Here is a 9,643-nt window from a genome sequence, read left to right as displayed (position 1 = left end):
AGGTTCCCTTTTCTCCACTGCTCTACCAGCATTCATTATTGGTTGATTTTTTTGATAATAGCCATTCTTTCTGGAATGAGATAGAATCTCAGTGTTGTTTTAATTTGCATCTTTCAAATGACCAATGTTATTGAATATTTTTCATATATTTATTTTCTGTTTCTATGTCTTCATCTGAAAAGTGTCTATTCATCTCAGGTGCCCATTTTTGGATTGGGTCTTTATATTTGGGGGCCTGATTTTCTTGATTTCTTTATATGTTTTAAATATTTGTCCTTTGAGGAACAACTGACTAAAATTTCGCCCACATTGTGGGTTGTCTCCTCACTTTTTTGGTGGTTTTGTGCTATGCAAAAGCTTTTTAATAATATGAGATCTCTGATGTTGATTCTTTGTATTATTTCCCATGCAATCTAGGTTTCTTCATAAAGTCTTTCCTACACTTATGTTTTCAAGAATTGTACCTATTCTATCATTTAGCAGATTTAATGTTACTGTTTTAATATTTAGATCTTTGAACCATTTTGATTTTAGTTAGTGCATGGTGATAGACTTTGGTCTACTTTTGGTCTTTGGTATGTAGAAAGCAAGGTTTTCCAGAATCATTTTTTAAAGAGACTATCTTGCTTTCACTGAATGTGTTTGGCTCTTTTGTCAAAGGTAAGATGGCTGAATGTGTTTGTATTTTTTTTTTCTGCATCTTCTAATCTGTCCCATGAGTCTTTGGAACTGTTTTACTTTTTGTTTTATGCCAGTACCATGATTTATTTTTTATCACAATAGCTTACAGTATAATACCAAGTCAGGGGTTGTGATGTGCCCCTTGACTTTTTTTTTATTTAAAGAGAAAAAAAGAAAGGACATTAAAAAAACAAAGCAGTAACAGGATACAAGTAATACAGAATTTCAAAAAAAAAAAAGTATACAGTAAGAAATCACCAGTTAATAGGTTACATAGTATCTTCCCAGAAACAGTTGTTCAAATTACAAAATTAAAGCATATAAAGTGGACATTCATACAGTGAAATTGGAGATAGTTCTGTTCAATGATCCAACAAAAGCTCAATAATATGGTTTTCCATCCTACACACTCAAATATACCTGCAGTCATATCCCTTGGTCCACCTTCCTTTCCTCTCTTTTTTACAATAACAATTAGACTTTTTGGGTTTTATTACTCCCACAGTTCTTATTACTTTTTTTTGCAGAGAATAAAACCAAACGTGACTAAGCAAAACAGAGTCGGTTAGAACAGAAGGGTGGGCATAGTACATGATGGAAAAATAGAATACCAGGTGATCAAAAGTGGTTACCATTGTGCCTCTTGCTATTTTTAAATTGAGTTGCCTATATCACCAGGTATAACAGAATTGATCAAAACAGTACAGAACAAGACCAATAAAACCTACACTGGAGACCTTACAGGACTTCAAAAAAAGGATAATAGTCAAAACATAATGGGCATCATAGTATATCTTATTGCCTTCAAAGTGGTTGCCTATACCCTCAAACTTGATACTATCAAACAAAATAGAATATAGAATAATCAGACAGAACAAGATGGGGAGAGCAATACTGGGGTTCAAATCAAGTTAATAGGAAAACCAAGAAAGTTACTATAATATGCCCCCACTACTATTTAATTTAGTTTTTCCTTAATTAAAAATGCGAGAAAATAGATTAATTTTTAAAAAGGGGGGAGATTGAGATAAGAGAGGACATTGTAACAGCACAACACAGGTCAGAACCGAACAATTCAAGCATCATTTGTTTCACCACCAGATAATCTAACGTAATAGTAGTTGCCATAGTGCCTCTTTCCTTGAATTATTTGAGTGTAACTTCGTATGCTATAACATCAAGCATATCAAGACAGTGTGAAGCCATTTAAGAGAATGCAAGAATTACAGGGTATTTAGAACCAGCTAATAGAAAATGAACAACGGTTCTATATTATCTCTTTGCCTATAAAGAATTTTGTTTATACTATAGCATATAGTGAAATAGTAAGATACAACATGTTAAAACCAGTGGAAACAGATGTACAACAGCTTGATGGGACTTCAAAACAAGATGATATTAAATCAGCACTAGCTTTTATGTTGTTTTGTTTTCTTCAAAATAGCTATTCGTACTATCATAGATACTAAAATCGAACAATCCAGGTTAAAACCATTGCAATTAATGAGTGAAAACATTATATGGCTTCAAACCAATATGATTGGGAATCATGTTTACCACATACTTTTAGGTATTCTTATCATTTCTTACACTAGGGAAACTATTCGGTATTTATACATGAGTGTTTGATTTATTTCACTTATGAGTATGGTCTCAAGTTGCGTCCATTTATTTATAAATGTCTCAATGTGATCATTCTTTATAGCTGAGTAGTACTCCATTGTATAAAAATACCACAACTTTTTCTTTTTTGTCTTTTTCATTTTTATCAGTACCAGGAATTGAACTCACGACCGCACACTTGCAAGGCAGGCCCTTAAGCCACTGAGCTAAATCCCCAACCCCACAAATACCACAACTTTTTTTATCCATTCTTCAGTTGATGGACACTTAGGTTGTTTCCAAGATCTGGCTATTACAAATTGTGCTGCTGTAAACATGGGTGCACATAAATCACTATGGTATGATGCTTTCAGTTCTTCTGGGAATATGCCTAGAAGTGGTATAGCTGGGTCAAATGGAGCTTCCAGTCCCAGTTTTCTGAGAAATCTCCAGACTGACCTCCACAATGTTTGCACTAGTCTACACTCCCACAAACAGTGCAGGAGAGTTCCTTTTTCCCTACAGCCTCTCCAGCATTTGTTGTTGGTAGTTTTCTTGATCTTGGCCATTCTTTCAGGAGTGAGATGAAATCTCAGTGTGGTTTTAATTTGCATTTCTGTCATGACTAATGATGATGAACATTTTTTCATATATTTATTTGCCATTTGTATTTCTTCATCTGAGAATTTATTCATCTCAGATGCCCACTTTTGGATTGGGTCTTTGAATTTTGGGGGTCTGATTTTTTAAAATCCTTTATATGTTTTAGACAGAAGTCCTTTGTCTGAGGGGCAGTTCACTAAGATTTCTTCCCAGTTTGTGGGTTTTCTTTTTACCATGCTGGAGATTTCTTTTGACGTGCAGAAACATTTTAATAAGAGGTGATCCCAGTTATTGACTCTGGGAAGTATTTCCCATGTGGTTTGAGTCCTGTTCATGAATTCTCTACCTACTCCTATGTCTTCAAGGTTTTTACCCAATTTGTCTTCCAATAAATTTAGTGTTTCTGTTTTAATATTTAGATCTTTGATCCATTTAGATTTTATTTTAGTACATGGTGATAGGCATGGGTCTAGTTTTAGTTTTCGGCATATGGAGAGCCAGTTTTTCCAACACGATTTATTGGAGACTGTTGTTTTCCCAGTGAACATATTTGGCCCCTTTATCAAAGATAAGGTGGTTGAGTGTGTTTGTAGTTGTGGTTGTATCTTCTAATCTATTCCATTGATCTTCAGCTCTGTTTTGGTTCCAGTACCATGTTGATTTTACTACTGTTGCTTTGTAGTATAACTTCAAGTCAGGGATTGTTATGCCTCCTGCCTTGCCTTTGCTGCTTAGAATTGCCTTTGATATTCTAGGTCTCTTCTCACTCCAGATGAATTTTAGGAGTGATTTCTTTAGTTCTGTGATGTATGTTAATAGTATTTTTATCGGGATTGCATTGAATCTGTATAAAAGTTTTGGGAGAATGGCCATTTTCACAATATTTATTCTTCCTATCCATGAACAAGGGATATTTTTCCATTTTCTGAGATCATCTTCAATTTCATTTTTCAGTGTATTATAATTTTCCCTGTACAGGTCTTTCACTTCTTTCGTGAGAGTAATTCCTAGGTATTTCATTTTTTTGGTTGCTAGTGTGAAGGGTGTGGCTTCTCTTATTTCTCTGTGACTTTGTTGTTAGTGTATAGGAATGCTATTGATTTTTGAGTATTGATTTTATATCCAGCTACATTACTGAATTTATTTATTATATATAGCAGTCTTTCAATGGAGTTTTGGGGATCTTCTATATAGAGTATCATGTTATCTGCAAATAATGATAGCTTAACTTCTTTTCCTATCTTTATGCCTTTTATTTCTCTCTCTTGTCTAATTTCTCTGGCTAGTATTTCCAGTACTATATTAAATAGGAGTGGTGATAAGGGATATCCTTGTCTTGTGCCTGATTTTAAAGTGAAGGCCTTCAATTTTTGGCTGTTTAGTATGATATTGGCTGTTGGTTTGTCATAGATTACCTTTATTATATTGAGGTAAAGACCATCTATTCCAATTTTCTACAAGGTTCTTATCATAAATAAATATTGGACCTTATCAAAAGCTTTTTCTGCATCTATAGAAATGATCATGTGGTTCTTACTTTTGGCTCTATTGATATGGTGTTTTACATTTATTGATTTATGTATATTGAACCATCCCTGCATGCCTGGGATGAATCCCACTTGGTCATGATGTATGATCTTCTTGATGATTTGCTGCATCCTATTTGCCAATTTTTTATTGAGGATTTTTGCATCTGTGTTCATTAGGGAGATTGGTCTGTCGTTCTCTTTTTCAGTTGGGTCCTTTTCAGGTTTTGGTACTAGAGTAATATTTGCTTCTAGGAACGATTTAGGAAGGATTGCTTCCCTTTCAATTTCATTGAAGAGTTTGAGGAGTGTTGGCATTAGGTCTTCTTTGTATTTCTTGTAGAATTCTGCATTGAATCTATCTGGGCTCTTCTTTGTAGGTAAGGATTTAATTACGTTTTCAATTTCATTAATAGAAATTGGGTTATTCAGTAGTTTTAGATCTTCATGACCTAGCTTTGGTACTTCATATGCTTCTAGGAATATGTCCATTTCCTCTGTGTTATCAAACCTTTGAGAGTAGAGGTTTTTGAAATAGGTGTTGATGATTTTCTGTATTTCTGTAGGGTCTGTAGTGATTTCTCCTCTTTCATTCCTTATTGCATGAATTTGAGCTTTTTCTTCCCTTTTTTAAATAAAGATTGGGGCTGGGGATTTAGCTCAGCGGCATAAGCAGGCGGTTGTGAGCTTGATCCCCGGTACCGATAAAAAGAAAAACAAAAAAAAAAGTGTAAAAAAAAAATAGTTGGCTAGGGGCTTGTCAATTTTATTTATTCTTTCAAAGAACCAACTCTTTGATTCATTGATTTTTTTTTAGTCTCTATTACATTGATTTCTGCTCTGATTTTTATCATTTCTTCTCTTCTTTTGGCTTTGGGGTTGACTTGCTCTTTTTTTTCTAGATGTTTGAGGTGTAACATCAGGTTATTTATCTGTATTCGTTCTGTTTTCCTGATGTGTGAACTCAATACAATAAATTTTCCTCTGAGGACAGCTTTCATTGCATCGCACAGATTCCAATAAGTTGTATTTGTGTTTTCATTTTCTTGTAGGTAGTGTTTAATTTCTTCTTTAATTTCCTGTGTGACCCACTGATTTCTCATGAGTGTGTTATTCAGTTTCCATGTGTTTGTGGGAATTTGCAGTATCTTTTATCATTAATTTCTAATTTCATAGCACTATGGTCCGATAGCATGCAAGGGGTAATTTCAAACCTTTTGCATTTATTAGATATGTTTTGTGAATTAATATATGGTCTATTTTAGAGAATGACCCATGTACTGCTGAGAAGAATGTGTATTCTGTTGTTGGGTGGAATACTCTATTAAGTCCATTTTTTACAGGTGCGATTCAGTTCTTTTATTTCTTTGCTGATTTTCTGTCTGGTTGATCTGTCCATTGGTGTCAATGGTGTGTTAAGATCTCCTGTTAGAATTGTGTTACTGTTAACTTGCTTTTTCATTTCTGTTAGTATTTGTTTTAAACTGGGTGCTCTGTAATTTGGTGCATATATATTTAAGATAGTTATCTCTTCCTCTTGAAGTTTTCCCCTAACCAGTATGTAGTGACCTTCTTTATCCCTTCTGATCATTATTGGCTTGAAGTTCACATTGTCTGCAAACAGAATAGTCACCCCCACTTTTTTTGGGTCCCTGTTGTTTTCCATCCTTTGACTTTCAATCTGTGGGTATCCTTTTGGGTTAGATGGGTTTCTTGTAGACAACATATGGTTGGATTTTGTCTCTTGACCCATTCTGCCAGTCTGTTTCTTTTAATTGGTGCATTGAGACCATTTACATTAATGGTTATAACTGTTATATATCGGTTTATTGTGGGCATGTTATCTTTCTGCTGTTGCATCTTTATCTTTTGGTTCTGTTTAATTGTCTGCTTTGTTTAGTGGTTTTTTCCTAAATGTATCTAGACTGTCTTTCATTATTCTTTGCAGGGTTGGCTTGGTGATCATGAAGTTTTTCAGCTGATCTTTGTCATGGAAGTATCTTATTTCTCCATCCATTTTGAAGGACAATTTTGCAGGGTATATCAGTCTAGGTTGGAAATCATTTTCCTTTAGGATCTGAAATACTTCACTCCATGCTCTTCTTGACTTTATTGTCTGTGCTGAGAAGTCTGCTGTGATTCTGATAGGTTTTCCTTTATAGGTGATCTGTCTCTTCTCTCTGACAGCTTTTAATATTCTATTCTTTTGTTCAATTTCTGGGATGGCCATTATTATGTGTCTGGGTGTAGTTTTATTTTGGTTATGGCTATTTGGAGTTCTGTATGCTTCATTGATCTTGATATCAGTTTCCAATCTCATGTTTGGGAAATTTTCAGCTATTACTTCTCTAAATATCCTCTTGACATCCTTTATGTTGTCCCCTTCTTTTTCATTTATCCCTATCAACCTTACGTTGTTCCTGTTTGCGTCATCTTGCAGGTGTTGAATTGTTATTTCCTGATTTCTTGTTATTTTAAAAAGATCTTTCCTTTCCTGTTCACTGGCTGCAATCTTGTCTTCGAGGTCTGAGATTCTATCTTCACATTCATTGAGGTGGTTTTTACAGCTTTTGATGGAGTTTTTGATTTCCTGTATATCTCTTTGCATCTGCTTTATATATTCTGTTTGTTTCTTATATTGTTCATCCAGGGACTCTATCTTTTTGTTTAGTTCCTCCAATTTTTTAACTGTGTCTTCTTTAGATATGTTCATCATCTCCTTCATTTCTTTTATCATTTCTTCTTTTACCTGAGAGATTATTTCTAGTTTGAGTTCCTTTAAGGCTTTCCAGAGTTGCTTCTTTATTTCAGTAACTATTATTTCAGGTATTTCAGGTATGTGGCATATATTTTCTTCTATGCACATGGCTCCTAGGCTTTCTTGGGATGGGCTGGATGTTTGAGATTGCATTTTGGTCTTTCGTTTTGTCATTTTCCTATATTTTTGAGCTTCAAGTGTTGTTCCAAGTGAGGGAGAGAGGTCAACCAGGCTGGGACAGAATTCCCTGCCCCCTCCTGACTCGCTGATCTCGGAATTCCCTGCCCCCTCCTGACTCACTGATCTCGACAGGAAGCCAGGGCCTGGCCCCCAGGCAAAGAAAAGAGTTCCTCCGGGCTGGTGTGGGGTTCCCTGCCTCTGCTGGACTTACTCATCCTGACAGGGAGCCTGGGCCTGGCCCCCAGGTGAAGAAGAGAGTTCTGTGCCTCTGCTGGACTTACTCAACCCGACAGGGTTGACTTTCTTTTTGTCCAGAATTGCCTTTGCTTTTCTAGGTCTTTTCTGTTTCCAGATGAAATTTAGGATTGTTTTCTTTAATTCTGTGAGATATGCTGTTGGAATTTTGATTAGCATTACAGTAAATCTGTATAACAATATTGGAAGTATGGCCATTTTGACTATATTAATTCTTCTCACCCAAAAACAAAAAATATCTTTCTGGGCTGGGGATTTAGCTCAGCAGCATAAGCACCTGCCTTGCAAGCAGGCAGTCGTGAGTTTGATCCCCGGTACTGGGAAAAAAAAAAAAAAAGAAAAGAGATATCTTTCCATTTTCTGATACTCTCTTCAATTTTCCTTTTTTTTGATGTAGAGGTTTTTTTCTTCTTTCATTAGATTGATACCTAGGTAATTCATTTTTATGACTGTTGGGTTGTAGACTGTTTTCTTTTAGGGATAGGAATATTTGACTCCAAGCTCTTTTTGACTTGAGGGTTGAAAAGTCTGCTGTGATATAGAAGTCTTTTTCTTTGTTAAAGTGATTCCTAAATATTTCTTGTGTGTGTGTGTGTGTTCTATTATGAAATACATTATTTCCGTAATTTCTCCCTTAATGGGTCTGTTGTGTAGAGGAAGGCTATTGATTTTTGAGTGTTGTTCTTGTGTCCAGCTACATAACTGAATTTCATTACTATATCTGTTAGCCTTTTGGTAGAATTTTTCTCTTATCTAATTGCCCTGGCTAATGTTTCCAGAACTGTAGTAAATAGGAGTAGTGATAGTGACCATCCTTGTTTTGGTCCTGATTTTAGAGTGAAAGTTTTCAGTTTTTAACCATTTAGTATAATGTTGGCTATTGATTTGCCATAGATAGCTTTTATGAAAGTGAGATAAAGGCCATCTATCCCAATTTTCTGTAGATTTTTTTTATCATGAATGGAGTTGACCTTTGTCAAAAGCTTTTTCTTCATGTATTTAGATGTTTGTATGATTTTTGTCTTTGTCTCTACAAAGCAGTTGTGATAATGACAGTACTGGAACAAAAACAGACATATAGAACAATGGAACAAAATTTAGGACACAGAAACCTCACCAGACATATTCAACTACTTGATCTTTGACAAAGGGGACAAAACATGTTGTTTCCTAGTTCTCACAGTGTTCACATGAGTCTTTTCTGCAGCCAATACTTTTTAGAATTTTTAATCTCCCGCATTTACATCTGGAGCCCTTTTATGGAGTAGCTCTTTTCTGTGTTGGTTATTCATGTATTGTTTTGCTTAGCTTTGCTGGTTTTTATTACCATTAGTGTCCTCTGTTGACTCACTGATCATTTTGTTTATGTGGCACATGGTCTTTTTACTTGTATCATGTGAGCTTATAAAATGCCTTATTGATCTGTTTTATTATCTTCCCTGCTATCATTTTCAATAATTTGGCTGTGTTCCTTTCGGTTTCCTCCCCTTTGATGCCCCACAGATCAGTATTGAAGTGAGTTTTAGGGGTCATTGTTTTGCCTTCTAATGGTCTGTTTTTTGTTTGCTTTGTTTTGCAGCTTATGAATTGATTATAATGGAAAACTTTGTTTCTAGTTTGGAGAATGTCCCCTTTTCAGCAGTGTCCTCTGGCCATGGCTAACTGTTGTCTTTTGCCTCTGTCCCAGGATTCACAAACCTCAGTTTCTTTGGGATGGGAGGTTGTACCATACTTGGCTTGGCCCAGTACCTAGTTCTTCAGAAACAGGGTGCAGTACTGTTAATGACCCTGTGTGAATCCAGATACTGGCATCCTAAAAAAAAAACAAAACAAAACTATAGCAACAGCTATATCTGTTAGGGTATCATAATAAAATCATGTCATTTATAATATAAAAAATAACTAAGTATTGACAAGCCTTAAGGACCAACAATATACCAACCATGACTATGGAAAATTTGTTATTAGGAACACTGAGAAATACCAAATGTTGGCCAACTATTAACCTATAGTAAATATCTACTAAATGGAAAACTTT

General features: G+C 35.2%; 1 protein-coding gene across 1 annotated transcript in view; it reads right to left on the bottom strand.

Moving 5' to 3' along the window:
• Positions 1-784: 784 nt before the first annotated feature.
• LOC134478239 (histone-lysine N-methyltransferase 2B-like) overlaps positions 785-9,643 on the bottom strand; it is a 173,760-nt gene continuing 164,901 nt past the window's right edge. The window contains exon 5 of the mRNA XM_063258741.1: positions 785-9,418. The gene's annotated coding sequence lies outside the window, so the exon portion shown is untranslated. The remainder of the gene's footprint in view (positions 9,419-9,643) is intronic.

Source organism: Cavia porcellus, unplaced genomic scaffold, assembly GCF_034190915.1.
Source record: "Cavia porcellus strain 051 isolate PalLab524CR breed Dunkin Hartley unplaced genomic scaffold, mCavPor4.1 scaffold_12, whole genome shotgun sequence".
Lineage (NCBI taxonomy): Eukaryota > Metazoa > Chordata > Mammalia > Rodentia > Caviidae > Cavia > Cavia porcellus.
This window is presented reverse-complemented; position numbering and strand designations above follow the sequence as displayed.